At 44.7% G+C, this 26,183-nt stretch overlaps 1 long non-coding RNA gene across 1 annotated transcript; it reads right to left on the reverse strand.

The window, feature by feature from the left end:
- Positions 1-18,644: 18,644 nt before the first annotated feature.
- Positions 18,645-23,814, reverse strand: LOC132540171 (uncharacterized). Its single transcript, XR_009551399.1, has 2 exons — positions 23,567-23,814; positions 18,645-18,732 (listed from the first exon to the last, which is right to left on the reverse strand). It is a non-coding gene; the product is annotated as an uncharacterized LOC132540171 (long non-coding RNA).
- Positions 23,815-26,183: the final 2,369 nt, after the last annotated feature.

A 26,183-nucleotide genomic window follows, 5' to 3' on the forward strand; every position in this document is an offset into this window, starting at 1 on the left:
AACAATGATCCCACCCCCTTTTCTTTTTCATTGTTTTATTTGTTATTAGGATATTGCCTGCCCATTGAGGCTGACACATCAGCAGGTATTTTTGTTTTTGTTCTCTCCCTTCCTTACTGATTCTTTCCCTTATTATATTCCCCCCATGCCCCACCCAAGGTTTCAGTCTGCACTGCCCGCCATCCGTGCAGCTCACTCACTCTTACTTGTTCGTTCGTTCGTGCTTATTTAGCAAGAACTTTTCTTTGTACATGTCAGACGCTGCAAGTCTGCGGTGGAACGCAGGGGTGCGTGAAAGCAGTGGAAGCATGATAAACGCATCCCCCCCCCCCAAAAAAAAAAAAAGGCCGGCGGCGGGTCTCTGTCGTCCGGGGAAACGGTGCACCAGGCCCCAGGCACGGGGTCAGGGACTCCTGGGGACCCCGATTGCTGTTTGCAACACAAAAGCATATGCAGCCCCTAAACATTCCAAGGGAGACAAAGAACAAGTCCGAGGACAGGCTTAACCCTGGTTAAAACTCACCCCCAGCCCTTCTCCGTGGGCCAATTGAGCTGGGGGGGGGGGTGAAGTGGGGAGGGGCACGTAAATACTTGGGATCTGAACCCCAGTCTCTGATGGGCTAGCTAGGGGCTGCAGGAAGCAATTCCTGGCATTCCTAGGCGAATGGGCTCTAAAGCTGAGTAGCAGGGTAATTGCGCTCGCTGGAAAGGCTAGGTAGGGGTTAGGGACCGCCACCTCCCACCTTCCACCCCACCCCCTTACAGCCTCCCAAAGCCTGCTGAGCTTTAGGTCTCCCCTGGAAATGGCGAACTAGTTGTTCTAGTTAGCTTGAAGATGTTAAGTTATCAACAACAACTATAGGGTCATTTCTGACTCCAGATCTCTAGAGGAGGTGGGGTTGGGCAGAGGTCTTGGGCAGGGACTTGGGGAATCTGGTCACTGTAGACCCAGGACTTGTCTCAACTGCTCTCCAAAGAGTTGGCCACTTTTGGGGTGGGCCACCTTTGGTAGCTCAAAGGACTCTAAGGACCTGTTTCAGGGTTCCAGAGTCTAAGTATACACTTGAGGGGTGTATAAACTTGGAGGGTGTTGGGACTGGGAAGGAAGAGGAAGTTCAAGGGGGTAGCTACAGTGGACTGCCAGAGGAGGACAAGGTGCAATGGCTCCTTGCCTTCTGTGCCCCTTGTTCCCATACTCGGTCCCCTGCCGTTTCTATCTACGTAGTGTCCAGGGCCTTTATTCTTAGGTTCCAGAGATTTGGGAATGGAGCTATGGGGATAAGTCTGTCCTAGCAGGTAACAATCCCTAATGGATCTTTCCATTAAACAGGCAGCAGGCCTTGCAGATTGTCTCAATGTTGTAGATTAAAGCCAGGACACTCCCCACCCCACTTCAAGCTTGTTTTATGACTGGATTTTCAAGATAAAGCATCTGCTAAACTGTAAATGTGGAAGGAACAATGACACTCACTACATACTCCCCAAATTTATAAGAATAACTGGACATTGAATTTAAAGTCTATAAGGCACTCCCAACTTTCTCTCTCTCTCTCTTTCTCCATATATATCATTATTTAAAATCAACATCTAGAGAGTGGGAGGGGAAATAACTTCTCCCTTTTATTTTAAATTTCAGACTTTAATATGTAAATGCTCACCCTCCCCACCACACACACACACACACACACACACACACACACACACACACACACAACTTTCTCCCAGTCCGATAACTGATAACTGGAAAGTGACAGGTGTAGAAAGTCTACTTGAAGGATAAATTTAGGTAGCACAAACCTTCAGGGAATTGATTGAAAAAAAATTTTTTTTTCAAAGGTAAATGCTGCCTGTGCTTTGGAAAAGAACTGGAGAGAAGGAATAAGCTCAGAAATTTGAAAAAGCAATTATATTCCCCTTGTATCACCCACTTAAGAAGCCTTTAAGAGTTCATGCCTAACAGTTACTCCAGGAAAGGGGGGAAATGACAACAAGCCCCATGAAATAAGCAAACTGTCATCACAGAGACTGAATTTCATAATGCTAGCAAAGAATGTTATTCATTTGCTTCTCATTCTTCCTCAAGGTTTCTGCTCTGAATTTAAAATTTTAATGTTATTATTTTCTCCTGCACGACCCATTTTTTTTAAATAAAGGCTTCCCCTTATGATATGTTTTTAATAGTGAGAGTCTCTAAAGATCTATAATATTATTATTTATCTGAATTTTACAGCTCTGAGGGCTGTACACATGATGTAATTGCTTTAACATGTTTTCATAAATTACTTTTAGAAATGTGTCATAGTAAATTACCTTTGTAATAAAATGTAAAAAATGCAAATGGCTGTTGTCTTTATTACGTTTTAAACCATTGGTTTATCTGCACTATTTCACTTGTCACTTGCACAATATGTTGGCTAAAGGGGCAGCACAGTTTGATAACAGAGAGCCCGGTCCTGTGTGTAATCTTGCAGGCACGTGCAGTGCAGTTTGGGTCATTTCCTCATCTCCCGCAGAAAAGACATTATCTCACTCATATTTACATACTTTTCAATATTTGTCAAACAATCATAAATTATAAATTAATGAAATGTTCGACAGTCTTCAGAGATCAGACTAATGAAGACATTTACCTTTTTGGTGATTGTGCGTCTCATCTTTGTAAGTTTAATGACATTTTGACGCTCACGCTTTATTAGGCTTTATTAGATTTGTCCCTCACTCCTGCTGTCATTCAGATGCCTCTGCAGAAACATCACCTGCTTCAGGTACAAGAACAAATCGACTTGAACCAGGAAGCCTTCAGAACAGGGACCTTGCCACCTCCATTGTAAGGATGAATGTTGACTTGGGCTTAAAAGGCCACTGCAAGTTTCTAACCCCTTTTCAATTTTTTTGTTTTGTTTTGTTTTTGTTTAATGAGACTGCTGTTAGGTTTATTTCGGTAGCAAGCAATAACATGCGTATGCAGAGTATGCAGACAGATGTGTAGCTGAGATATATGGTGATTTCAAAGTGGTTTACAGCCACTGTCAGGAGTGAGGGACTGACCACAACTCTGATCTTGGTTTCACCTTTTTGGAATTTTATGAAATTTCCTCTTGATTAACTCTTGGGGCATAGTTGTCAAGTCATCTCTTGAGTCTACAGACACTGGGTTCATTTAGAATTTGATCTAAATTAGGGCACTTTTTATCACTGGTCCTAAAGCAAGCAAAGAAGTCTCCTCTCCAAATGTCAAATGCTACAGAGAATCCTGGTTTTTCAGAGGGAGCCCCTTCTCAGGCCAGGATATGGAAGGTGTGTGTGTGTGTGTGTGTGTGTGTGTGTGTGTGTGTGTGTGTGTGTGTCATGTGTTCATGAAGTTGACACATTTCCTGGTCCTCATGCTCTCATGATGATTGATTGTCACCACGAGCCTTTTTAATAAAGTTATAGGTGATGAATTTAATTTGATTCAGAGAGGTTAAATGATCAGCCTTGACTTAAGATTCAAATAGTAAATCACAGGGAACAAACACCCCCCTCCTTGGCACTCAGTCCCAGCCTTGGTGGAAGTGAATTGGGGCTTTGGTGCCATCTTATTCTAAACAAAAGGTCAAAGAGCTGTGAGAGTGGGAATGCCCACGTCTCGTCTCCATCCTCATTTAGGTAATTGTATTAGCCCTTCTGCAAATTTCATCAGCCCATGTTAGTACACACTACCCTGCTGGGCACTAGACACCTGGCTTTCCTAAACCTTGCTTGGGAACTGGGAGGTGTGTGCACCCTTTGGGGTAAATCTAGTGGGAGAGGGAGGGGTGGTGGAAAGTGAGGAAGCTCACTGCTCCCCACTGGACCATCTTCAGGTGAAAAGGGGAGGGAGAGGAGAGGGGGGAAGAGGAAGAGGAAGAGGAAGAGGAAGAAGGAGGAGGAGGAGGAGGAGGAGGAGGAGGTAGAAATGGTTGACCCAAAACAAGCATTTTTTAGGGGTTCCTTACATCGTTTCCAGCAACCTGGGCTAGAGCTTAGACAGAGGGCTTTTTCTGAATGGGGCACTGGAGGGGCATGCACTCCAATTCCCTCTGCTAGCATGAGCCTAGAGTTTAGCCTATGCCACCTTATCAAATATGCATCAGGAATGAAGTGGTGGCCTATTAAAGGCCACGTGCAGAAACCTATAAAAATGTTGGGAGCAACTTGGAAAATTTTACAAACGCTACTTTTTTTTTTTTTTAAATACACAATGGAGAGTTATTAAGCAGCTTCTTGGTGAAGCGAGCCGAGCTTCCGCAATCATCAAAAATTGATGTGTACTGCTAGTAAAGTAATTATGCACCATCCTGAGGATAAGGGAGCAGCAATTGTTAATCCACTTGCACACCCGTTGACTTGCAGCATCAAGCTGCAAATAGCTTAATTAAGTCATACACGTGGACTCGAACCATATTGCTCCATTGCATTACACACACTATATCTTGATTTATTGGGACGACTAATGTGAGAGCCCCACCCAGAGCAGGAATATCATCTATCCTACTCCCAAGTTTTTTGCAGCTGATTAATTGCCCAACTCTGAAAACCAAGAGTGAGTCAGAGGAGGAAGAGGAGGAGGGGGATCTAGAGATAGAGATGGGGAGGGGGTGTGCTGAGATTGGAAGGAAAGGGTGTGATTTGTCTTTAGGAAACTTTGGTCCAACAGAGCTATCCAAAGACAGTTGAGGGAAAGGGTTTGGACAGATCAAATTCATCATATCAGAGTTGGCCATGTCCTTTGAGCTGAGTCCACAACAGTTTGATTATAAATGTTAGGGTATAAGCCAAAGCCAATCATTCATTCATTCATTCATTCATTCATTCATTATAAAGCATCTTTAGGCCAGCAGGTTGGAAATGCTGTCACCTACATTCAAGGACCTGGGTAGTAGTCAGAGTGTGGGGGTGAGGAGCAGAATGCACCCCCTCACTCTCAGCCCTGAAAGTTTCCAACTTCTCAAAGGTTCTGTCTAGTAGGAACCTTAATGTGCGAGTCTTGGGAGGAGGTGAAATTTTTAGTAGCTTTTTTTTTTCCCTTCTCTTTCTCTCTTTTTTAAATATTTATTTATTTATTCCCTTTTGTTGCCCTTGTTGTTTTATTGTTGTAGTTATTATTGTCGTTGTTGGATAGGAAAGAGAGAAATGGAGAGAGGAGGGGAAGACAGAGAGGAGGAGAGAAAGATAGACACCTGCAGACCTGCTTCACCGCCTGTGAAGCGACTCCCCTGCAGGTGGGGAGCCAGGGTTCGAACTGGGATCCTTATGCTGGTCCTTGTGCTTTGCCCTTATGCTGGTCCTTGTGCTTTGCGCCACCTGCGCTTAACCCGCTGCGCTACAGCCCTCTTTCTCTCTTAAAGATATGGGGAACCAGTTTCATTTTAACCTTCTGGTGTCAAGTGGTCGTCTGTTTTGGGTCTGAGACACAAAGTGTACTCAGAGTCCTGTGAAAGTCAAGGTAGGCAAAACATTCTCAGCAAGTCTGATTGTACCAGACTAGTCTGCTGGTGACTAGCTATCAACCTTTTCAGGCTGGACACACCACAAGTTAGTGAGAAAGACCACCTGGCAGTTCAAGAGCGTATCATGCTTGTCTCACCAGACATGCTTGATGTAGATCCACCTCAAGATATTTGACCCATTTAGCTCCTCTGAGCACAAAGTGGGGGCAATGATTTGATTTAAACAACACATTTTTAGGGGTGTGCCCTGGACTCTGAGCTGCCGCTGTACTTCTTTCCTTCACAATTCTGAAGCTGCTGGGAGCAGCTACAACTCCTCAACCAACTTCTTTTCCCTCTTTCCCAACTCTGTAGTGTGTGTGTGTGTGTGTGTGTGTGTGTGTGTGTGTGTGTGTGTGTGTTGGGAGTGAAGAGGAAGCATATTTTTTCTTGCATGCTCTGCAACAAAGAGTCTAGACCAAGCAGACCCAGTGAACTTGGTGCACTGACCTGATCCTCCCAGCTGCCCACAGGGACATCTGTCCATGGGTCGCCTCCCTCCAAAGGCTGTACTCTTTTGCTTCCAAAAGGTTTATAAGAAAAAAGAACTCCTGGGGGCTTGGTGGTGGTGCAGCAGATTAAGCGCACATGGTTCCAAGTGCAAGGACCGGCATAAGGATCCCAGTTCAAACCCCCAGCTCCCCACCTGCAGGGGAGTCGGCTTTACAGGCTGTGAAGCTGGTCTGCAGGTGTCTATCTTTCTCTCCCCTTCTCTGCCTTCCCCTCCTCTCTCGATTTCTCTCTGTCCTATCCAACAATGACAACAATGACAACAACAGGAATAACAATGATAAACAACAAGGGCAGGGCAACAAAATTGAATAAATGGTTTCCAGGAACAGTGCATTTGTAGTGTAGGTACTAAGCTCCAGGGATAATCCTGGAGAGAAAAAAAAAGAAAAGAAAGAAAGGAAAAGAAAAAGAAAAAGAAAAAGGAAAAAAAGCTCTTTTTCCAGAAGTTGTTCACCAAATTAGCTCTGGAGATTCCCTCACCCACTTCAGGATGTCAATAACTTTAGGGACCAGAGCTGAGCAGACTCCAGGACTTCTGCATATACCCCTCTCCATCCCCTTAAAAAAGGAAGGGCTGTGCACACACTTGGGCTAAGCCAGGTTGATTCAGGTGGGGAAAATCTCCCAGCTGCCTAACCTAGTCCTAGGATCATACAGGTTTTTCTCAAGTTCCAAGGTTCCAAGCCTGCATGAGTATCTGTCTTTGAACTTCAGAGTCAGTTCAGAACTTGAAGACATAGATGTAGAGAATTGGGAATCAGTGCTTCCACAACCCAGTAGTGGTAGTAGTAGTAGCAGCAGCAGTAGTAGTAGTAATGACAGTGTTCCACCTTTTTTCCTTTATAGTACCCTTTCTAGAGCAGCTTTACCACCCCAATTCCATTTAAAATAAATGAACACAGCACCACAATTGCAATGCATTCTATTCTGGGGTGTCAGTTACAGATAGGAAGAAACAGAAGACTGTGAATTTTTTCATGTGTGTGTGGGGTGGGGGTGGGGGTGGTAGAGTAAAGTCCCTCAGCCAGGAAGGGAAGGGTGGGACAGGGTCTTGAAGAAGCAAACCACCAAAGGATCCACTTTTCATTCCCCAAAGATTGGTCTCAGAGAAGCCAGGTCAGAGCTCCCTTCACCGATGTCAATCCATTTCTAGTGTCTCTCTCCTGGATCTGTCTGTTCTGTTGTAGCCCCCTTCCCCCACCTCTAGGTCATATGGGCTTGGAACCTGGGAGCTGGAGCCCAAGTCACCTAATACACCTGCAGTGTACTCTTTCACCACATTCAGTTTCTCAGCCTGGAAAGCTGCAGTCAGGAGGCCTACCTGGAGAAGGCGGTGGTCAGATTCAATTAAATTCTGTAAGGGTGAGATTGAGGGATGTGATCCTGGATGATTTCTGACTCTCACTCTTCTCTCCCACCTCTCTGTCACCTAATAGAAAGCTTAAGCACTGAGAGTCGGGCAGTAGCCCAGCTGGTTAAGCGCAGGTGGCACAAAGCTCAAGGACCAGTGTAAGGATCTTTTGGTTCAAGCCCTCGCTCGGTTCCCCACCTGCAGGGGAGCCGCTTCACAAGCGGTGAAGCAAGTCTGCAGCTGTCTATCTTTTTCTCCCCCTCTCTGTCTTCCCCTCCTCTCTCCATTTCTCTCCGTCCTATCCAACAACAATGACATCAATAATAACAATAATAATAACTACAAAAATAAAAACAACAAAGCACAACAAAAGGGAATAACCAAATAAACAAAGATAAGAAAATAAAAAAAAACTTAAGCAGTAAGTTCTGTGATCTGTCTTTACTCCCACCCCCACTCCATCCTATTCCAGCCTGATAACTCTGCTTACCAACACCCATCCCCTAAGAACACACTAGAGTATTAATTTCACTGTTCCCCCCATTCCAAAGCCTGTGCCTCATTGTCCAAATTGCTCTAAGAAGACACCCCTTCCCGTGTGTACATGTGTGTGTACTGCAAATATAACTTTACATGGGTCAGGTCCGTGAGAGTATAAGGCAAGTGGGAAGAAAACATTGGTTCTTATTTTCAAGACCCAAGACGGGGAGGGCCCAGGCCAGCTACCCATGCGCATCCATGAGAGAGCGCGTCCTCAAGTTTAACTCTGAGCAAAAGGGCAATGGAAAAGTGACTTCCGCAAGTTTCAAAGACAGGGTTTCCTCATCAACCTCTGGCCTGGGAAAGCCGGGTGGCTGTGGTGGGGACCAAAATGAAGTGTGTGTGTGTGTGTGTGGGGGGGGTTGTGTGTGTGTGTGTGTGGGAAGAGCGGGGAAATCAATTGAAAAAAATAATAAAGATACACGCGGGATTAAGAAAAGTTAAGCAGCTCAGCCAGCTGAATTCTAGATGTGGGGTTTTCAAACTGAGAGGGTCCCTCTACCCTGGGCCATCTGGCTGTTTTAAGCTCTGCCCCATGCTGTATGATTTTCGCTGAAAATCTCTTCCGTTGCAGCTTCGCTTTTATTGAATTCATCAAAAGCAAACTTTCCCTGAGTTTTTTTTTTTTTTTTAAGACGGCTAAAATAATACGCCGACCACTGTGACATTCTCTGCGCCCAGGCCATTTTTCATAACGCCGAGGGCCCGCTTTTGTGTCCTCCGAATCGACTACACAGATGAATAACGAGCAAAGTCGCCCGAAAGTAAGCTACCATCTTTTCTCAGCTCAGGGGGGAAAAAAGTTAACTGAAATGAGAGGTGCAGGGAAAAAAACCCCACACCCCTACGATAGGGGCCACACTTTTATTACTCTGACAGAGCTCTTTTTTTTTTTTTTTAAAGTAACTAACTCCCACTCCCAGGCACACACGCACACGAACCACACAAACTTTCATCTTGTGAAGCTGCCCAGGTGGTGCTTAGGGAATTTTTTTGGCCAAGGAAGGACGAAGGAAGAAGTTAGTGAGGCCTGTTTTAACTGGCAAGTTGTGAGATTAGTCAAAGCAGTGAGTGTTGTTTAGAATTAGTTTTTTTCTTAAACAAACATTTATGACTTTTTCACCGACGCAAATTTTGCAAGTAGTTTTTTAAAAATTATTATTATTACTATTTTGAGCAGGAGGGAAGAAAAGACTGAATGCAGCTCTAAAGGACGAATCCAAGTGTTAAAAGGACGCTCAAAAATGTAGCGTTTTGGCAGGTCGGGGTAAGTTATAATTCTCTCTTTTTTCTTTCCGTTTTCTCGTTGGTTTCGGAATGCAGTATTAAATGCACTTTTGGGGAGGAGTTTTCCTTTTTTCTTGGTGGGGGGGGGCTCAGAGAGTTAACTCTGAGGCTTCCTCCTAAGGAGGGCTGCGTCATGCGACGTGGCTCAGGTTTTGCGAGTTTTTTTTTTTTTTTTTTTTTTTTTTTTTTTCCCCTGGTGGCTCTGAGCCCTGTCATCTCAATTTCTCCGGCCCAGGGGCGCCCCGGGGGCCCGGGGTTCAGCGAGCTAAACCGGAGCCGCGGAGGCAACAAGTCCGGGAGGCGCCTGGGGCGAGCGCGGCTGCAGCAGCTGAGCTGGAGGCCGCGTGTTCCCGGGGCCGGAGCACTGCACGTGGCCGCCGCGTTCTCGGGGGCGCGTGCAGCTGAGACCCTCGGGCTGATCAGGGGAGCCAACTCTTGCCTTAAATGGCCGATTTGGAAAAAAAAAAAAAAAAAAAAAAAACCTCAGCCATTGGTTCTCACCAGATGATTACCGATACAAAGTTAAACCCTGTGGGTTTGGGGCGCGAGCGCGCGCGAGCTTTGATTAAACCCTGCAAGTCTTCCCTGGCCGAATTGCACAGGTTGCCACCCGCTCTGCTTTCCTTCTTCTTTATATATATATAAAGAGGATATATATAATATATATATATATATATATATATATATATATATATATATATATATATATATATATATATATATATATTTTCCCTCTCCTCCCTCTCCCCCATGGGCTGGGAACAGAACTAGGCGTGATCTGAAGGAGCTAGATGGTGGAGTCCCATTAGTGGGAGAGGAAAGCGAGGCCCCGGGTTCACTGAATTTGTTGCAAGGAAACTCGCAATGCGTACACACAGGTTGCCACAAATGACATGACCCAAAGTGCAGTCACAGACCCTCTCCTGCCACGAGCCTGCGTCTCTCAAGTGTGACTCTGTGTTTGCATTTCATGGCCAGAAGATTTTGATGTCAGTACTCTGAGGTCATTCGTTTTGCTCTAAGCAGGCACCTGTCCCGCACAGTTTGCAGAGGGAGTTTATTTTATTTTCTTTCATTTTAATTATTTTATTTTTTATTTTACTGCGAGTACTCCTCGACTCCGGGTCAAGGAATCCACATGTGCACCGCTAAAGGTTGGGAAGAGCTGATCCAGATGTTTGTTAGCTCCGTTCGGGCCAGTTATTTCCGGAGAAAGCCCAGGGGAAAAAAACTCCGCAGCTGGTCGCCGGCGGTGGTGTTCATTAGCCTAGATCTGCGCCTGCCTGGGTCTGGCGGGGCGAGCTTATAAAATGCAACTTTTGCCCCATTGGTTCGCTAGGTGAATTAGCACATACTGGGACTGAACAGTCCTTGACCTTTGCCTTTATGTTTGCGCAAGTGTTTGCCTAAAACACAATCGGCCTTGACAAGGGAGCATGCTACCGTGTGACACTGCCTATTCACCAGATAGATGTTCCCTGCCACACACGACCCCGGAGCCTTTTAAATAGCTTAGGTATTTGTACCAACCGTATAAATTAACGTCGGTTGATTGCTAGTTGCTGGTTAAATACGAGACCTTTTGGAAAGGGACTCTTTCTTCTCTCTCTCTCTCTCTGTATCTTAAAAAAAAAAAAAAAAAAAAAGTGGACAGAAGCCGAAATGGTTGTGGAGGAAACTTGATGTTTGGGGGAGTCTGCAGATTCTTCTTAGAGCAAATAGTTACATGGATGTCATTTCTGTAGTCAGAAGTTTTCCTGGGGGGTGGGGAGTGGAAGAAGGAAAAGAAGGGAACTGTGGGGAGACAGACCCTCATGGGTTAGTTCTCAGGACAGTTGGTAATGGCAAGGTTTGGAAAAATGAATCTGAAGATCTTGGAGGATTTATTATTCCTGCAAGAGAAACAAGAGAGTCCCGGGGCCCTGGGAACCCTATGGGGCTGGGTTGAAGAGGACACCCCTCCTGTTCCTGGGGTGAAGAGGACACCCCTCCTGTCCCCAAGCTTTATGACTGCGTGTTTCCTCCAATAAAACTAAATACTTTAGCAGGAAGAGAAAAAAGTATCTTGTAAAAAACATAACACCAATTTTAAGCTCTTTCTATGTCCCATGTTGTAGATCTGAAATGATTTAGAGGACTGGGCTGTCTTTCCTAGAACTATGACATAAAAAAGGAAGGAGGGGAAAAAAAAAAAAAAAAAACTTCCCTTGACTGTGGTTTCCCGGTGGTTCAGAAATGTCCACATTCCTTCCTTTCACTGCCAGCAAGCTAGTTAAAGTTCACCTAAGTCTTTATTTATCACCCAAGGCTTTATTTCTGGGGGCTAAGTGGACTGTAGAAATAGGGAGGGCAAATTAGGAAAAACAGAGATGCTTGCAGTATTCCTTTGGGGATTGTCATTCCTTTTGGACACCAAGTGACCAGGTCACCACCAATGCCAGTGAAAGCACAATTGAAAGTCTAATAGTCTCAGTATTTTGGTTTTTGTTTGTTTTTTGCTTTACTTGAAATTTGACCAAGTCTCTTTCAGGTTTTCTTTAACTATCTGCAGGTGGAGGATGGAGGGATTGGTTAATAGTCTACACCTGGGAAGCATCATTCTCCCCCCCCCCCCCATTTTCTGGGCAGAATTTACCTTCTCTCAGTGGACTAATGGGCAGGATAGAAGTCTGTTTAACAAAAGTTTTTTTTTTCCCTCTTCTTCCCTTTCCCCATGTGATATTTTGGTGAAACCCAAAAGGAGCAGAATACTCTGAATAATAACCCCAGAATACCAAGAAGCAAAATAAATAAAAGATAAAAATAAAATAAATAAAAATAAATTTAACGATAAGTCCCTTGCAGAGAATTGTGATACAGGGAAGCTTGCAAGAAGAGTAAACCCAAGTGATAAAGAAGGAAATGAAAAAGACTACCTCTACTTTTCCAGAAGCCTCCCCTTAGGAGTTTCTAAATGAACAGATCATATTCATTAGTTTAGCCTGGTCATTTGTATTATTACAGTGCTGGACAGAAACCATTTCAAAAGCAGTTCAGTTTGCTTGGCAGGAAACAGTGTGACTGGTAGTCTGTGTACTGTGGCTGTTGGTTTTTAAATGCAGACAACAAGGAGACATGGGTAGAGATCATATCTGGGATCTCAAAGGAATTTATTTCTCATTTCCTTAAACTTATATAATCATCTTAACTATTTTTAAAAAATCTTGTTAACAGTAAAATGACTATAGTTCTTTTCTTTCTTTACCTCCCAATCTTGCAAAGAATTTAGAGATTAAAGAGATACAGGTACATGTATTAGGGCTCTATTCCCTGAGGTTTTCTGTGGGGACACAGAGAAAATAGATCAGCAATATATCTCTAGCAATCCTGAAACTTAACCTGTAGTAGGTGAAATTGTCCAGGCTTATTTGTCTTCAGTCTACTTGTTAAAAATCAGCCTAGGAAATCAAGACATTTTGTTTCTTTCTTTATCCCCCCTCTCCTGTCTCTTTTGGGGGTTTATGGGTTACAGTATAGTTGTCAACGTGTACAATTTCTCACCTCCCTGTGATAGGTGTCTGCAACACACTTTCACCTCAGACTTAGGTAAATCAAGCCATTTTCAAATGTGCTTAGCTTGAAAGAGATATATGTCATTAAAAAAAAAACATAGTTTCATATCCCACATCCATCATGGGCATCAGCAATTCAAAGATTCAGTATGCATATTCATTTAATTATCTGATTATAATAAATCACATTGAAGATAAAATGATCAAGCTATTGGTGACAGACATCTGGAAACTCTATAGCCTTGCCATAGTTAAAATGTCATTAAATATTTATATTGTGATATCTGTAGGTTGATTATTCACCGAGCAGTATTTAAGAGTATATAAAGTAATTTGTTGCTACAAATGAAGATGTAGTAATACTATTCTTATTCAAACAAATAACATGAACTGAATGGAGAAAGGGGTAAGGAAACAACAGAGCAGTTAAAGCAATATTACTTTCCTTAGAGAGAAAAAATAAAGGTGCATCACTATACTGGAAAGATAGGCAACTGATTTATTCTTAGGAGCTGAGAATCTGAGAAAAATCTGTTGAAATTCATTTGCATATTAAACTAATGTTCCGTAAAGATAAAATGATTATTTTTTAGCTGACACGGAAACTTTAAAATCTTTTAGGTGGCTCTACATTAAAAGTAGACATTAAAGTATACATTAAATTCTAGGTTAACAAAGCTCATACTGATTTTTAAAACACTTTTTTTAAACTGGGGAATTAATGGTTTACAGTATAAGTAAGTACATTTGTTTGCACATGTGTATAATATCTCAGTTTTCTGCAAGACTTTCTAATCCTGACCCCCACCTAGGTCCTCCTCCACCATGCACGAAGACCTGAATCCCCACCCCCCATATACTGATTTGATTATCAAATGACATCTGCCAGGGCCTGGGAGATTTCATATGTACCATGCAGTGAAATTACCGTGGAGAAGTTAGGTTTTCTTTGCTGGGTGGATCACCCTACAATTTCCTTACATTCTATTACCCCCAAGGGTGATCCCTTTCCCCCTCATTTATGAGAAGACTTATACTATTAGAGTATCCCCCATATGTTTTTTTTTTTGTCACTTATTTTTATTCCCTGCAGTTGAAAACTTTAGAGACGGTTTGGAAGCATATGAATTAACTATTAGTTACTAATAGCCAAGATATCACCTCTTCCTGCCTTGTGTATGTGGATAACTGGGTTGTTTTACAGTTGTGGTTCAGAGATCATTCTCTGGTTAGTGAGAATTTTTTTTTCTTTTTTTGCCCCGGGTTTATTGCTGGAGCTCTAGGTGACTGCACTATGAATTCATGTCTCTTGGAGGCCATTTTCCCCTTTTTGTTGCCCTTGTCGTTGTCCTTGTTGTCGTTGTTATTGTTGTTATAGCTGTTGTTATTGGATAGGACAGATAGAAATTGAGAGATGAGGGGAAGACAGAGAGGAGGAGAGAGAGACACCTGCAGACCTTCTTCACTGCTTGCCAAGTGATCCCTGCAGATGGGGAGCTGGGGGTTCGAACTGGGATTCTTATGCTGGCCCTTGCACTTTGCGCCATGTGAACTTACTGCACTGAGCTACCACCCAGCCCCCTCTTGAGAGAATTCTTATCCTCTCCATTTTAAGTTCCAATCTGAAAATAAGCTGGACTCCAATTTTAACATTTAATTCACCTAACACCAGGTCTTAACTTCCTGCTTGTGGATAAGAGAATGCTGTGGTTCAGAGGTTCTGGCAATACCAGGCAAGACTTGGGTTCCAGAGAGCACCTTGAAGGAGGCAGTTCAAGCTTTGCCCAGCAAGTCAGACCCAGGTGTGTAGAAATTGTTCCCAAAGTTAGATTTGGATTCACTCTCCAGCACTACCCTATGCCAGAGCTGAGCAGTGTTCTCTATCTTTCTCTCTCTGTGTGTCTTTCATGAATATATAAACAAAATATTTAAAAAGGATAGATTGGGAAAATTCAGGCTTGGAGAAGCCTACTTTTCTGTTTTGATTCATAAATCCTGAATCTGGATTTATGGAAGGAAAAGGAGTGGTAAAGACATTACAGGGGGAAGAAGTAGAACCTCGCAAGTACCCATACCTGAAAGGCGAGGGCCCTCATTTTCACCAGAAGTTTCCAGTATCCTCCCCAAACATCAAACCTGTCAATTCAGCAGCCCAATGCCAGGGAAAACATCAGCATGGAGGGAAGCTGGGCATGCAAGGGGAAGGACACTCAAACTCTGATTTATCTGACAGTGGACAGGTTGGAAGTAAGGGATCAGGAGTCAGGTTCTTGTGACTCCCACTAATTTGCTCCCCCACCAACTTTCTGTGTAGCTGTGCCTTCAGTGAGGGAAAGCCTGGGAGAATGTCTCAGCAGGAAGTCCCTTCACCTGCTTCTTTCTCCCCACTCACTTCCCTTTTCCTCTACTGCTTCTCACCCCTACACCTTTCCTATTCCCTCAGCCCTTCCTTTACTCTCCCCACAACCCCCTCTCCTGTCTCTTCTGCCTCCTTGCTTACCCCTCATTTCTTCTCAGTCCTAAGGCATCATTCATCTTTCATACCCCCCCCCCCAATCTTCCACACCCTCCCACAGCATCGTCATCAGCCACCTCCACCCTCCTCACCCTTATTCATTAGTTCCTCTCCACCCTTCACACCCAGTTCAATCCTGGGAGCCACCAGACCACCACCCCTACTTTTAGCAAACCTATATTCACACCATTACACAACCCCCACCACCTCAGTCATACCCAGAAGCCACTCCTTCTGATTGCCTTTGGCAGGGTGGCATTTGAACAACTCTGTTCCTTTGGAGAATCTGGCCTCTGTTCTCTTCTCCTCTGATCCCTCCTCCCAGGGCACCTTCCTTCCAAATGTAGGGTTCAGCATCTCCCCTTCCCTCAGTGAGAGGCTTCCTTTGCCCCATGCTTAGCCCCTTAGGATGATTAGGTTTCTCAGTGTCCAGGGCTTCTAGCTTAGCTCCTTTGCTTTCAGTCCCCAGCTTCAGAGATCATTTCCTTAATGCTCTTTTCAAATTGGTCAACAAGCTAACACCAAACAAAAGCATAAAATTTAATGAGCATAATCTCATTTAAGCATAAGATTTCTATTCATAGGATGGATTGCACCTTGACAAGCTTCAGAATCAGCCGGTCAGTCTAGTAACACAAATAAGCATAGTTCATAGATGAGATGGTGCTTCCTGAGTCCACCTGTTGAGGAACTAGAAACAATGTGATCCCAAATGTTAGAAGACAAGGAGGGGCCAGAGGACTTCAGTGCTCAAGAGCAAAATGATGCTGGCTAGATGGGACTAGGACCCTCAAACTCTCCCCAGACAAGGAGATACATTGGAAAAGAAGATGTATTCTGATGAGTGACTTCAGTTTCTCAGAAGATGACCAAATCTTCTCCATAGTTAGGACTTCTTCCATGAGAGAAAAAGAGAAAGAAAGAAAGAAAGCTGTGTCCAGGTCATACCTTTACCTACACTCTCATTTGTCATAAGATGAATGGTGTTCAAAATTAGGAGGGGAGAGTTAAGTCACTGAAAATGCTAAGCATTCTGGGTACATTTATTGTTTGTGACTGTGTGTTTTGAAGGCTGTACTATCTTTGTCGTTATGTTTCATGCTAAATGGGCAGAGAGAGATTCCAGTTCTACAGATCCATGTTTTCTAACTTGGGTAGTCATTACAATGGTTACTTTTTGCTCCCTCTCCATGGTCACCCCACCCTCCATCTGCAGTAAGAAGTAAGAAGTCTTCCCTGATGGGCCAGAAAGTGGCCCAGAAACTTTTATTCAGTTCTTGGCTTTTTTTTTTTTTTTCAGTTCTTGTTTTTACTTTTTTTTGATTGTTTAGGAAATTCTTTTCTTCATTTGCTTAAAAGTGCAAAAATAACTGCATAAATATGTACATTTCCATGCACAAAGGTATAAAAATGTTCCAGAGCTTTCAAAGGAAATGTTTACATGTGCATGCCTGATATGCTAAATCAATCAGAGTATACACACCACAGACAGACATGATGCTAGACAATGATTTGTTTCTTTATTTATTCAAGGGCAGATGGCAGAGATCAAGCCCAGGGCTTCACACATTCAAGTCATGCATTTTGTTACTAAGCTACACCCTTGTCCAGGCTTCTATGGTTTATTATTTTTTATAGAATTTTTTCTTTTAAAAATATTTTAAAAATATTTATTTATTTATTCCCTTTTGTTGCCCTTGTTGTTTTATTGTTGTAGTTATTATTGTTGTTGTTATTGATGTTATCATTGTTGGATAGGACAGAGAGAAATGGAGAGAGAAGGGGAAGACAGAGAGGAGGAGAGAAAGACGCCTGTAGACCTGCTTCACTGCTTATGAAGGGACTCCCCTGCAGGTGGGGAGCCTGGGGCTTGAACCGGGATCCTTAAGCCAGTCCTTGCACTTTGTGCTACATGCGCTTAATCTGCTCTGCTACTTCCTGACTCCCCTGTGGTTAAAATACCCAATTTTATTTGACAACATAAACTCCAAATCTTGGCCACTTGAGCTAAAAAATATGCACACACACACCCCCAGCTGATTTTTAAGCACAGCTTCATTTTTCTCTAAGAGTAGTGGTCAAGGCAGAAATTTCTAGTCTGCCTTTGGGGATTAGGATCTAGGGATTTGTGTTCTGAGATCTTGGCCAGAGTTTGCATAACTCTTTCCAACTTCACAAATCCTTAGCCAAAGCCCAACACCTGACATTTGGCCACTTTTCTCCCCTTCTATTACAAACAAGTGAGCTTTTCATAGGAAAAACACAGTTACAGCTATACACGTCCTTCTGCTATTATTGATGATGAAGAGAATTTTGTTAATTCAGAGACTTTTATCTGGTTTGAAAAAAGCAAAAATGACTTTTTTAAATGCCTATTTGATCGAGTATTTAAAATTTTTTTTTCATATTTATTTATTTATTTTTCTCTTGTTGCCCTTGTTGGTTTTTATTGTGGTTGTAGTCATTATTGTTGTTGTTATTGATGTCGTCGTCATTGTTGGATAGGACAGAGAGAAATGGAGAGAAGAGGGGAAGACAGAGAGGGGAGAGAAAGATAGACACCTGCAGACCTGCTTCACCACTTGTGAAGCGACTCCCCTGCAGGTGGGGAGCCAGGGGCTCGAACCCGGATTCTTATGCCAGTCCTTGCGCTTTGCACCACCTGCGCTTAACCCGCTGCGCTACCGCCTGACTCCCAGATCGAGTATTTTGTTACTGGTAGTCTAATATATAGATATCAGCAGGCACTGTTCAAACATTTTCAGGGACCATCACTGAACCAGCATCTTGAGAAATGTAAATAGGACACCATCAAAGCAGCCCTCCAGATGGCTAGGGTTGTTTTTTCTTTTTCTTTTTCTTTTTCTTTTCTTTTTTTCCCTAAAGGTCTCAATTTGTTCATGCCTTCCCTTTTCCCACTTTAAGGTGTCTGTATATATTGTTTTCTATTTTTTATTTCAGATTGAAATCTTTACTCAGGTTCCTTTTAGCATGAAAAATGCAGAAGTTACTAAAGAGACTAGATATTTAGTACTGAATCCAAACGGAATACTTTTATAGTGACAGAGAAACAGAGGCAGAGGTAGAGAGAGAGAGAGGAACAGAGACAGACACAGAGAGAGGCTGAAGCACTGAAGTGTTTTCAATGCAGTGGGGGCTGGACTCCAACCTGGATTACATTCATGGTAAAGGAGTGCACAGTCTGAGTGAACTATTTCACTGGATTAAACCAAATACTGTTTTGAAATTTGTAAAACCCACTTTTCCTGTTAACTTGAATGGAAGTCAATGCTCTACAAGTGTGTGGGTTTTTTTTTTGGGGGGTGTTATTTTTATTTTTATTTCCTTTCTTTTCTTTTTTCTTTCTTCTCGTCCTCCTCCTTCTCCTCCTTCTCCTTCTCCCTTCTCCTTGTTTTCCTCCTTCTCCTCCTCCTTCTTCTGTCAAAACAGAAAACTGGGCCACATCTAGGTACAAACATAATGCTTTGGTGTTAGCCCTAGAAGTGATCAGTTGAAAGAATAGAGCTTTTCTATTTAAATCAAGGGTGGAAAATATACTGCCTAAGGAACTGTTCCATGGCTGAGTATCTTACAATGGTCTTGGTTCTGGGGTAGATATGGTCTGGCTCACGAGATGGTGTCACCAGAAAGACATTGTGGCAAGTGACATCTGACCATAATGTTACTGTCACTTGGGCAGAGGAGGGGGAAGGAAACCTCGAGTGCAGTGTCTGCTTACAGATGGTTTGGCACTGCCCTCCACCGTCTCATCATGCTCTCCAGCGCTGCGGGGGCTGTTGGTACTTGATTTGTGGAGTTAAAACCCGTCTCGGAGTCGGGTAACCCTCTCTCCTGCCCCCTAGCGGCGGGCTTGGTAGTGCACCGACCCGCGATAATGTATCGGATCACCTGCTGCGCGCCAAGTTGGGGGGGGGGGGAGGAAACTCAAGGTGGTCCAATGTAGGGGCGGGGGGTGGGGAGTTCAGGGCTTTGTAAGATGCTTGAGAATATTCTTCTTAATCTTTTTATTTATAAAAGGGAAACATTGACAAAACCATAGGATAAGAGGGGTACAGCTTCGCACAATTCCCACCACCAGAACTCCGTATCCCATCCCCTCCCCTGATAACTTTCCTATTCTTTAACCCTCTGGGAGTATGGACTCAGGGTAATTGTGGGATGCAGAAGGTTGCTTTAGAATATTCTATCATGGGAGTCGGGCGGTAGCGCAGCGGGTTAAGCGCAGGTGGCGCAAAGCACAAGGATCCCGGTTCGAGCCCTCAGCTCCCCATCTGCAGGGGAGTCGCTTCACAGGCGGTGAAGCAGGTCTGCAGGTGTCTGTCTTTCCCTCCCCCTCTGTCTTCCCTTCCTCTCTTCATTTCTCTCTGTCCTATCCAACAACGACGACATCAAATAACAACAACAATAATAACTACAATAATGAAACATCAAGAGCAACAAAAGGGAATAAATAAAATAAATATTTTTTTAAAAAGAATATTCTGTCAGAAACGGATCAGCGATTCCAACCGGGTTCTGTGCTTCTCAAGATCTGGGGCGCTCCCTTGAACCCTGATGCACTCAAGTAGTTTCCATTGGGGTCCAGCTGGCAGCAGTCTCTGGCCACCAGAAGCCCCTGGCCGTGGCTCGTTCGGGGACCCGGAGCCTCTCTGTCCCCTGGGTCCCCCGGGTCCCCCGGGTCCCCCCTCGGCGGGCCTGGGCATCACGCGCGCGGTGGTGTATAAAGCTATCCAGTTTGACCTGCCGTCACAACCCATCACCGGATCCGCATTGTCAGACCCCGGTTCCACCACACTCTGTTTGAAGAACCCTATTTTGTGCGGTGGCAGCCACAACAAAACCCCACTTTTCCTCTGCGACTTTGTTCTTTTGATTTTTAATAGATCAAAGAGGTGGAGGGAGGAAGGGGAAAAAAAGCGAAGGTGGGGGGGTTGGGAAGAAGGGGGGGGGGACGAGGACCAGAGGGGAGCACGGATTGTTGTGGTGTCAAGACGCAGTGCCCAGTGGAGGCCGCGGGCCCTATTGGCAGGGGGACAGTGCGGGGAGCCGGGAGCGGGGAGAGCAGAGCCGGAGCCCGGGCGAGGAGCGTGCGCTGCGCCGCATTGTTCCGGGATTGCAGCCGCCGCCGCTGTCAGGCGGCACGGTCGCCATGGCAACGCAACCTGCTGCCACTGCCGGCGCCAAAGTTGAAGGCGAATAAAAGGGTTTGAAGAGACTAGATCTGCAACCCTGTTTCGGTTCCCCAGGAACAACGGTGATGGGGGGGGGGGAGGCAGAGAGAAAGTATGGAGGAGGATAGGAAAGAAGGAAAGAGAGAGAGAGGGAGGAAAACAGAAAGAAAGTGAGAAAGAATATGCTTGCATGAGTAAGGATGGCTGGGAGAGAGAGAGAGAGAGAGAGAGAGAGAGAGAGAGAGAGAGAGTGTCTCACCCCAGGCCTATGAATGCTGGCATTGTCCCTTCTTTTCTGAATCTGATTTACCATATCATAACCCCCAGGAAGAAGAAAACATCAATATCCCGAAGGAATGGAGATGTTTCTATGGAAAACCTAGGAATTTTAGTCCATAACAGATCTGGGTGTTAAAAAAAAAAAATCAAAAGAGATCAAAGGCAGAGCTCCCCAGAGGATAGATGGGTCTCTGAATTAAAGATGGACGATGCTGACTACAAAGTACTTTTTTCTTCTTTATTCGGTCCTCTGTTTCCATTTCAAGGGAGGCACTGGCCTCGTCATATCTGAACTAGACAGTTGTTTGGAACAATGTCATGAAGGAGTCTGAAAGGAGGAGGGGGCACCAGGAGCACCGCCTTCCAGCCCTCTTCTTCAGCGGGTTTCAGTGGAGATGGCAGCCCGGCCCTCCTCATAGAAAGAGCACCTGGGCCAACCCACCCCCACCTTCAAACCTGTAGAGATGTTTAGGGAAAAGGAAACCTGCTGAAATCAGGGGTGTGGGGCTGGCTCTCACCTCACCCAGTGGAGCCCAGCACCCCTTAAAAAGCATCCACATCAGGAGACAGTAAGGTCTGTAGACCCAGATGGAGGAGGAGTCAGGGGACATTGCATGGGGGTGCAGCCCCAACAGGTGTTTTCACAGATGTGGCTTCCTGGAGGCCCTCTCCTCAGCCACCCCCTCACCCCCAAAGGCAAAGATGTTAGGCAGAGAGACCTAGTTTAGTGCACCATCTTCTGACCAGAAAGGATCTCAGTTTACACACCAAAGAAACACATTCTGTGTGTGTGTGGGGGGGGGGGGCGTGGGGGTGGAGTTTGAGACTGCTTGTCCAAAAACATTAGCTGATTTTCAATTTTTAAAAAACATATTATTTATTATTATTTTAAAATATTTACTTATTGTTATAGTTGTTATTGTTGTTGTTGATGTAGTTGTTGTTGGATTGGACAGAGAGAAATGGAGAAAGGAGGGGAAGACAGAGAAGGGAACAGAAAGAAAGACACCTGCAGACCTGCTTCATCGTCTGTGAAGCGACTCCCCTGCAGGTGGGGAGCCAGGGGTTCCAACTGGGATCCTTACGCTGGTCCTTGCGCTTTGTGCCACGTGCACGCTATGCTGCCTGACTCCCTGACTTTCAATTTTTTTAAAAAGATTTTATTTATTTATTAATAAGAAAGATAGGAAGAGAGAGAAAAATAATCAGATATCACTCTGGTACATGTACTGCTGGGAGCTGAACTCAGGACCTCATGCTTGAGAATCCAATGCTTTATCCATTACACCATCTCTTGGACAACAATTTTCAATTTTCTTTGTAAACCAGAGGCAAGTTGGAAAACTAGGAGCCAGAATTACAAAGTATATAAACAGAAGGGGGTGGGGGCAGACCAGCTGTAGGCCCCAGGTGAATGTCTTCTCCAAGTGCAGAGGCAAGTCTATGATTCTGGCCAGCTGTGCTGACAAGGGCTGCTCTGGCCAGCAGTCTGGACTTTGTGTTGGGGAAATTAAAACAGTAAATTTTTCTAAAGCTGAAGCCCCCTCTACTTTCTCTGGAAAAAAGCAGACACAATAGGCTGGGAGGCCTGGCCTCCTGGGAGTGAGTAAAAGGCCTTCCAGAGGCCACAGGCCTTTTCCCCAACTCTCCCTCTTCCCTTGTCTCCCTCCCCCCCCCCCCCAGTGGTTGCAGATGACTATTAGTGAAGTCAATTAAGTTGTTTGCAAACATGCATTGGTCAGTGTGGACCTGAGAAAGGAGGAAGTGAGTTTCCAGAATGGGATGAGCACCTGTACCGCCACCCCCCCCTTACCAGGTGGCCTTGGGTCAGACCCAACACTAAGTAAACAGGACTTGGGGTGAGGAGATCCCTTGTGGGGGCTTCAGCTGTTTGGGGATAGGCTGTCCATTGTCCGGTTAGGGCTGTGGAGTCAGTGGATCTGCTGGCACCAACTCTGCACAGAAACAGATAGGGGTAGGCCACAGGACCCTTCTCTCAAAACACACACACACACACACACACACACACACACACACACACACACACACACACACACACACACACCTTGTCGTGTTTTTCTCTTTTGAAGTGACAGAGACAGATAAAGTGCTGGCATAGGGAGTCAGGTGGTAGCGCAGCGGGTTAAGCGCACATGGGGCAAAGCGCAAGGACCTGGCTCCCCACCTGCAGGGGCGCAGCGGTGAAGCAGGTCTGCAGATGTCTATCTTTCTCTCCCCCTCTCTGTCTTGCCCTCCTCTCTCCATTTCACTCTGTCTTATCCAACAACAATGATATCAATAACCACAACAATGTTAAACAACAAGGGCAACAAAAGGGAAAATAAATAAATAAATATAAAAAATGTTAAAAAAATTTTAAAGTGCTGGCATAAAAAAAAGTCTAAACCTAGGGGAGAAAGGTAGGGAAGAATGAATGAGAAGGGGCCAGGTGATGGTGCACCTGGTTGAGTGCACACATTACAATGCACAAGAACCCGGGTTCAAGCCCCCAGTCCCCACCTGAATGGGGAAAGCTTCACAAGTGGTGAAGTACAGCTGCAGGTGTCTCTCTGTCTCTCACTGTCTCTATCTCCGCCTTCTCTCTCAATTTCTAGCTGTCTCTATCCAATAAATAAAGATAATAAATAAATAAATCAATAGATAAATAAATAAAAGAAAACTTAAAAAAAAAAGAATGAATGAATGAGAAAAGAAACTCTCCCTTCCCAAGAATGGGAGCACAGAGAACATCATTATAGAACAAAGAGGAGGTTTGGTGGAACCTCAAATCTCAAGTGAGAATGTGCTTGCCGCCCAAGGATGCTTACTTATCTGGATTTGTCTGTCTGGAAGAAACACAATGAGCAGAACTAGGACAGTGCCTTTCTTTGTTTCAGGTTGGGATGGTGTTGGCTTCTGATGACTCATTGGGGGTCAGGCTGGGGGAGCCCCCAAGAAATGCCCCAAGGGTTCAGACACCTGCGCAGCTCCTTGGGGCTTGACTTTCTCCTTCTCCTCCTCCTCCTCCTCCTTCTCCTCCTCCTCCTTCTTCTCTTTCTCTTTAGTTTCTTTCTTCTTCTCCTCCTTCTTCTCCTTCTCCTTCTCCCTCTCCTCCTCCTCCTCCTTCTCTTTCTCTTTAGTTTCTTTCTTCTCCTCCTTCTTCTCCTTCTCCCTCTCCTCCTCCTCCTTCTCCTTCTTCTTCTCTTTCTCTTTAGTTTCTTCCTTCTTCTCCTCCTTCTTCTCCTTCTCCCTCTTCTCCCTCTCCTCCTCCCTCCTCCTCCTTCTTCTTCTCTTTCTCTTTAGTTTCTTTCTTCTCCTCCTTCTTCTCCTTCTCCTTCTCCCTCTCCTCCTCCTCCTTCTCCTTCTTCTTCTCTTTCTCTTTAGTTTCTTTCTTCTTCTCCTCCTTCTCCTTCTTCTCCCTCTCCTCCTCCTCCTCCTCCTTCTTCTCTTTCTCTTTAGTTTCTTTCTTCTTCTCCTCCTTCTCCTCCTCCTCCTTCTTCTCTTTCTCTTTAGTTTCTTCTTCTCCTCCTTCTCCTCCTTCTTCTCCTTCTCCTTCTCCCTCTCCTCCTCCTCCTCCTTCTCTTTCTCTTTAGTTTCTTTCTTCTCCTCCTTCTTCTCCTTCTCCCTCTCCTCCTCCTCCTTCTCCTTCTTCTTCTCTTTCTCTTTAGTTTCTTCCTTCTTCTCCTCCTTCTTCTCCTTCTCCTTCTCCCTCTTCTCCCTCTCCTCCTCCCTCCTCCTCCTTCTTCTTCTCTTTCTCTTTAGTTTCTTTCTTCTCCTCCTCCTTCTCCTTCTTCTCCTTTTCCCTCTTCTCCTCCTCCTCCTCCTTCTTCTCTTTCTCTTTAGTTTCTTTCTTCTCCTCCTTCTTCTCCTTCTCCTTCTCCCTCTCCTCCTCCTCCTTCTCCTTCTTCTTCTCTTTCTCTTTAGTTTCTTTCTTCTTCTCCTCCTTCTCCTTCTTCTCCCTCTCCTCCTCCTTCTTCTCTTTCTCTTTAGTTTCTTTCTTCTTCTCCTCCTTCTCCTCCTCCTCCTCCTCCTCCTCCTTCTTCTCTTTCTCTTTAGTTTCTTTCTTCTTCTCCTCCTTCTCCTCCTCCTCCTCCTTCTTCTTCTCTTTCTCTTTAGTTTCTTTCTTCTTCTCCTCCTCCTTCTCTTCCTCCTTCTTCTACATATTGTCACCTGCAATATGAATCCACTATTCCCTAAGGCCCACCCATTCTTCCTTTCTTTCTTTCCTTCTCTTTCCTTTTCTTTTTTAATTAGATAGGACAAAAAGACATTGAGAAGGGAGGGAGAGAAGAAGAGGGAGAGAGAAAGCAGACACCCGTTTCACTTCAATACTCATGAAGTGTCTGTCCTCCTTGCAGGTGGGGAGTAGGGGCTTGAATCCAGTTCCTTGCACATGTGAACGTGTGTGCTCAACCAGGTGTACCATTGCCTATCCACTCTTTTTAATTTTTTTGCCAGTGATTTAATAATGATTAACAAGATTGTAAGATAACAGGGGTATAATTCCATACAGTTCCCTCCACCAGAGTTCAGTATCCAATCCCCTCCATTGGAAGCTTTCCTACTCTTTATCCCTTGGGAAGTATGGACCAAAATTCATTTTTAATTTTTAATTTAATTTTTTAAAAATTATCTCTATTTATTTATTGGATAGAGACAGCCAGAAATTTAGAACAAAGGGGGAGATAGAGTGGGAGAGAGGTAGAGAGACACCTGCAGCCCTGCTTCAACACTCACAAACCTTTCCCCCGCAGGTGGAGACCAGGGGCTTGAACCCGGGTCCTTGAACACTGTAACATGTGTGCTCAACCAAGTGCTCCACCACCCGGCCCCTTGGACCAAAATTCTTTATGGGGTGCAGAAGGTGGAAGATCTGACTTCTGTAATTGCTTCACCACTGGACATGGATGTTAGCAGGTTAATCCATACCCCTAGCCTGTTTCTATCTTTCTTTAGTAGGGTAAAGCTCTGGGGAGGTGAGGTTCCCAAACAGACACACTGGAGAGGTCATCTTCCCAGGGAATTCAGGATGGTGTTAATGGTAGAATCTTCAGCTTGGTGATTGAAAGGCTGCCTGGCCCCTTTTGATCTGATTTTCTTCTAAGGATGAAACTTCAACATCCCTCAATATGAAATGCTGACCCCTTCCCTTATGACATCACATCACCCCTCCCCCATAAAGATGAGGTGTTAAAGCCCTAGGAAGGAGTGATGGGACAGGTGTGATCCAAGTTTCCAAGTGACTTTGGCTTTGTTGGATGCCATGATCCTCTCAGAATTACCAGGTGACTGGGAAGCCAGGGCCCCCTAGGGTCAAGTGACTGTGCCTTCCTGTAGCCCTGAACCTAAAAGAGAATGAGGGCTGAGGGGAGAATCTGGACAGCAGCCAGCTGGCCAGGGAGGATGATGGGGTCAGGGAGGCAGAGGGGCTTCTAGGATGTGGAT

Source organism: Erinaceus europaeus, chromosome 9, assembly GCF_950295315.1.
Source record: "Erinaceus europaeus chromosome 9, mEriEur2.1, whole genome shotgun sequence".
Taxonomy (NCBI): Eukaryota; Metazoa; Chordata; class Mammalia; order Eulipotyphla; family Erinaceidae; genus Erinaceus; species Erinaceus europaeus.